The sequence below is a fragment of the Triticum aestivum genome, chromosome 5A (assembly GCF_018294505.1).
Source record: "Triticum aestivum cultivar Chinese Spring chromosome 5A, IWGSC CS RefSeq v2.1, whole genome shotgun sequence".
NCBI classification, from domain to species: Eukaryota; Viridiplantae; Streptophyta; class Magnoliopsida; order Poales; family Poaceae; genus Triticum; species Triticum aestivum.
Genome location: NC_057806.1, coordinates 682,168,717 through 682,173,917, shown reverse-complemented (window position 1 = coordinate 682,173,917; position 5,201 = coordinate 682,168,717).

Here is a 5,201-nt window from a genome sequence, read left to right as displayed (position 1 = left end):
GATTACGATGTTTGGACACACCATTACGCTGAGGTGTTCCAAGCGGCGTGAGTTGTGAAACTATTCCACATTTTCTTAAGTGTGTGCCAAATTCGTGACTCAAGTATTCTCCCCCACGATCTGATCGCAAGAACTTGATTTTCCTGTCACTTTGATTCTCAACCTCACTCTGAAATTCCTTGAACTTTTCAAAGGTCTCAGACTTGTGTTTCATTAAGTAGACATACCCATATCTACTGAAATCATCAGTGAGGGTGAGACATAACGATAGCCACCGCGAGCCTCAACACTCATTGGACCGCACACATCAGTATGTATGATTTCCAATAAGTTGGTTGCTCGCTCCATTGTTCCTGAGAACGGAGTCTTGGTCATTTTACCCATGAGGCATGGTTCACACGTGTCAAATGATTCGTAATCAAGAGACTCTAAAAGTCCATCTGCATGGAGCTTCTTCATGCGTTTGACACCTATGTGACCAAGGCGGCAGTGCCACAAGTATGTGGGACTATCATTATCAACCTTACATCTTTTGGTATTCACACTATGAATATGTGTAGCATTACGCTCGAGATTCATTAAGAATAAACCATTCACCATCGGAGCATGACCATAAAACATATCTCTCATATAAATAGAACAACCATTATTCTCGGATTTAAATGAGTAGCCATCTCGTATTAAACGAGATCCTGATACAATGTTCATGCTCAAAGCTGGCACTAAATAACAATTATTGAGGTTTAAAACTAATCCCGTAGGTAAATGTAGAGGTAGCGTGCCGACGGTGATCACATCGACCTTGGAACCATTCCCGACGCGCATCGTCACCTCGTCCTTCGCCAGTCTCCGCTTATTCCACAGCTCCTGCTTTGAGTTACAAATGTGAGCAACTGCACCGGTATCAAATACCCAGGAGCTAGTACGAGTACTGGTAAGGTACACATCAATTACATGTATATCACATATACCTTTTGTGATGCTGGCCTTCTTGTCTGCTAAGTATTTGGGGCAGTTTCGCTTCCAGTGACCACTTCCCTTGCAATAAAAGCACTCAGTCTCGGGCTTGGGTCCATTCTTTGGCTTCTTCCCGGCAGCTTGCTTACCGGGCGCGGAAACTCCCTTGCCGTCCTTCTTGAAGTTCTTCTTACCCTTGCCTTTCTTGAACTTAGTGGTTTTATTCACCATCAACACTTGATGTTCCTTTTTCACTTCTACCTCTGCTGATTTCAGCATTGCAAATACTTCAGGAATGGTCTTTTCCATCCCCTGCATATTGAAGTTCATCACAAAGCTCTTGTAGCTTGGTGGAAGCGACTGAAGGATTTTGTCAATGATCGCGTTATCCGGGAGATTAACTCCCAGCTGAGTCAAGCGGTTATGCAACCGAGACATTTTGAGTATGTGGTCACTGACAGAACTATTTTCCTCCATCTTACAGCTGAAGAACTTGTCAGAGACTTCATATCTCTCGACACGGGCATGAGCTTGGAAAACCATTTTTAGCTCTTCGAACATCTCATATGCTCCGTGTCGCTCAAAACGCTTTTGGAGCCCCGGTTCTAAGCTGTAAAGCATGCCGCACTGAACAAAGGAGTAATCATCAGCACGTGTCTGCCAAGCATTCATAACGTCTTGGTTCTGTGGGACGGGTGCGTCACCTAGCGGTGCTTCTAGGACATAATCTTTCTTGGCAGCTATGAGGATGATCCTCAGGTTCCGGACCCAGTCCGTATAGTTGCTGCCATCGTCTTTCAGCTTGGTTTTCTCTAGGAACGCGTTGAAGTTGAGGACAACGTTGTCCATTTGATCTACAAGACATATTGTAAAGATTTTAGACTAAGTTCATGATAATTAAGTTCATCTAATCAAATTATTGTCACATCCTAGTTAGCCATGCATTAGAGTGTTGCATCATGTTTACTCTTTCATCAGAAACTTGAAATGGGGATTTGTGAAACCCTCAGAATCATTTTTGAAAATGATCCAAATAAAAATTTCTCCAAAAAGGTCCAAGAAAATGCTCATGTTGCTCTCTGAAAATATTGGACAGAGATAAAAATCAAACCAATATTTTAAGAGCTCATAGGTATTTATTTTGGGCATTTGGAATTAATGCATAAATATTTGCATTGGAAATATATTAGTTATATATATTAATATATGTCCAAATATTATGCCAACTATAAAGGAGCTCTGGAATAATATATATAGCTCCTGCAAAAATTGGCATAAGTTAAATAAATGATTTAATATATTATTTAAATCAAAACAAATGTCAGAAATTAGAAAACAGAAAATAATTAACAGGAGGAGCTTACCTGGGCTCCTCCACTGTGCGGCCCAGCCAGCTGGCTGGCCCAGCCAGCAGCCGGCCCAGCCCACCTCCCTCCTCTGTCGTCTTCGTCCCGACAGAGGGAGGGGAGTGTGGCCGGCGCGCGCGCGCGCCACCGCGCCACGCCACCTCTCTCCCTGCCTGCCTGCCCTCCCCTCCTCGCCTCGATGCCCCTGGACGACGCCACGCCTCCCCCCTGCTCTCTCTCACTCGCCCCGGCTCTCCCCTCCTCTCCCTCGCTCTCTCTCTCTCACGGCCGAACACCACCGTCGCCGCCGTTCGCCACAGCAGCCGTCTCCGGCCACCCCTCGCTCCCCCGACTAGCTCAGAAGCTCCGCCACAACCCCCTCTTCCTCCCCACCGCTCCACGGGCCTCCAGAAGCCCTGCATCGCCGCCACGTCGCCGTTCCCCTCTTCGGGCTCCGACCATCGTCGCCGTCGAATTCGTCGTCTCCAGCGCGTCCCCGAGCCCGCTAACCATCCCTGCAGCTCCGCGGTGAGCCCCCGGATCGTTTCCCCCTTCTTCCCTGGTCTCTCCCGACCTCTAGGCCTTAGCCCCACCTTGGCCGAGAGCTCCACGCCGCCGGCGATGTCGCCGTCGTGGCCACGGTCACCGTAGCGCCCAACCGAGCACACTATCGTGCTCCACGCCTCACTAGGAGCACGCAGCACGCACCAACGCCTCCCCAAACCCCCTGCAACGCCAACTCCGACCGCACCCGAACTCCGGCCGCCGCTCACGAGCTCGCCGTCGACGGAACCGGCCACCCCAGGCTCGGCCACCACCACCGTTCGACGCGCGGGAGCAAGAGCTCTCCAACGAGCCCAAGAACGGCCTCGCCCGTGCCCCGTAGCGCGTTTCCGCATCGCGCCGCCGTCTCGGGCCTCGCCGGCGTCACGTCGCCGGTGGGGTTGACCCACTTTGACCACGGCAGGAACCCCCCCTGAGTCCCTGACAGGTGGGCCCAGCCCTGTAGCTAATTAGGATTAGCGCTAACCACTGTTAGTTAACCCCCTGACACTGACTAGTGGGCCCCAGCGCCACTAATTAGTAATTAGGATTAATTTAACCCTGTTTAACCCCCCTGTCACTGACGTGTGGGCCCCACACGTCAGGTTTGACCTCAGCCAGCCGCAGTTGACCACTGACGTCATGCTGACGTCATGCTGGCGCAATAATTATATTTCTGGATTTAATTTAAATCAGGAAATTCCAGAATATTATTTAAACTTCAAAAATTCATAACTTTTATTCTGTAACTCCAAATCAGACAAATTATATATGAAAAATGATCAGAAAAATCCAATCTATCCATCTGTACTATTTTCATGCATGATTAAACAAGTTAAATTGATGTTTCAAGCAGAACAAGGAAAAGCACTTTAAGAGGCCATGTTTGAGTTTGAAATTTGAATCTTTGATTCAAATTTGTTCAAACCCTTCTGGTTTTTAGTTGCATTAGCCCAACACACTCATATTGCCATGTTTCATGCATGCATCATATTGTTGCACATTGTTTGGTGATGGTTGTGTATCGGTGTCCTTTACGACAGGTTCTGCCTCCGAGGAGTACCGTGATTACCCTAACGAAGAACCGTATCAGTGCATCGAACCATCAGGCAAGCAACCAACCATTTGATCATATCGATACAATCCCATGTTCTCGCTCCTGCTCTCTTTTACTGCATTAAGACAACGCGTTTCAAACTGCTGTGTGGCACGGTAGTTGAACCCATTTCCTCTGCATGACCTGTCATTGCCACAGTAACTAGATGAAACCCACTAGCATGTGTAGGAGTTGATTGAGCCATGTGTATGTGTTGTTCCTACCTTGCTATGCCTGCTATGCTTAGAGTCGTGTCAGGTCTGGTTCATCTGGGTGATGGGCTAGAGTGAAATGTTAATGTTGGTAATGAGAGTGGTGTGGTGAACACGATTTGGTAAAGGTATCGATGAGAGGCCATGTAGGAGTACATGGTGGGTTGTTTCATTGAAGCCGACCTTAAGCACTGAGATCTGTATATGTGATTTAAGATTCAGCTACTACCATGCATTGGGCCCTGAAATATGACCCCGCTCGACTTCTTATTCACCCTAGCTCTCTGTCCAGGAGTTGCAAGTAGTTTCTGGTGTTTGTAGCCTACTGGAGGCCGTGGACAGCGCTGACCGTAGGGGTGGGCTGTGATGCGGTAGGTATGTGGCCGGGTGTATCGAATACCCGTTAGGTATCTCGGGAACTCTGTTCACATCGTTCGGGGCCGTATGGGAAACCTCGGCCGGACTCCCTGCGGATGGAACCTGAATAGGCGATAAACCTGGACTAGAGGCTTAAGTGTCTAGGTAGGTCGTGGTCTACACCCACGTCGGCTTTCGCTTGAAGTCTGCCGAGCACATGTCGTGTGCAGACGCTAAGTGGTGGAAACATGTATGAAGAAGTACACCCCTGCAGGGTTAACATGATCTATTCGAATAGCCGCGTCCGCGGTAAAGGACTACTTGGTTGCCTATACAGTTCATAGACAAGTAAATGGAAACTACTAAAAGCCTCAAGATAAGTGTGAGTGCCAAGGATGGCTCTTCCGTAGGAAGACGGAGGTGGATCCTCGGTAGTGTATTGACGTGGTGAGTAGTGGACTCGTGTGCGCAAAACCATTTCAAGTTGGAGTATCGTAGGATAGTCTAGCCAAGAGTCAAAGCTGGCTTGCTGCAATAACTCCACCAACCCTTCTTGATAATATGCATGTATGTAGGATCTGATGTAAGTCTTGCCGAGTACCTTTGTACTCATGTTGCTATAATCTACATTTTTACAGAAGACGCTGCAACCCCTTCTGATGGGTTCTATGTAGACGTTGACATCAACGA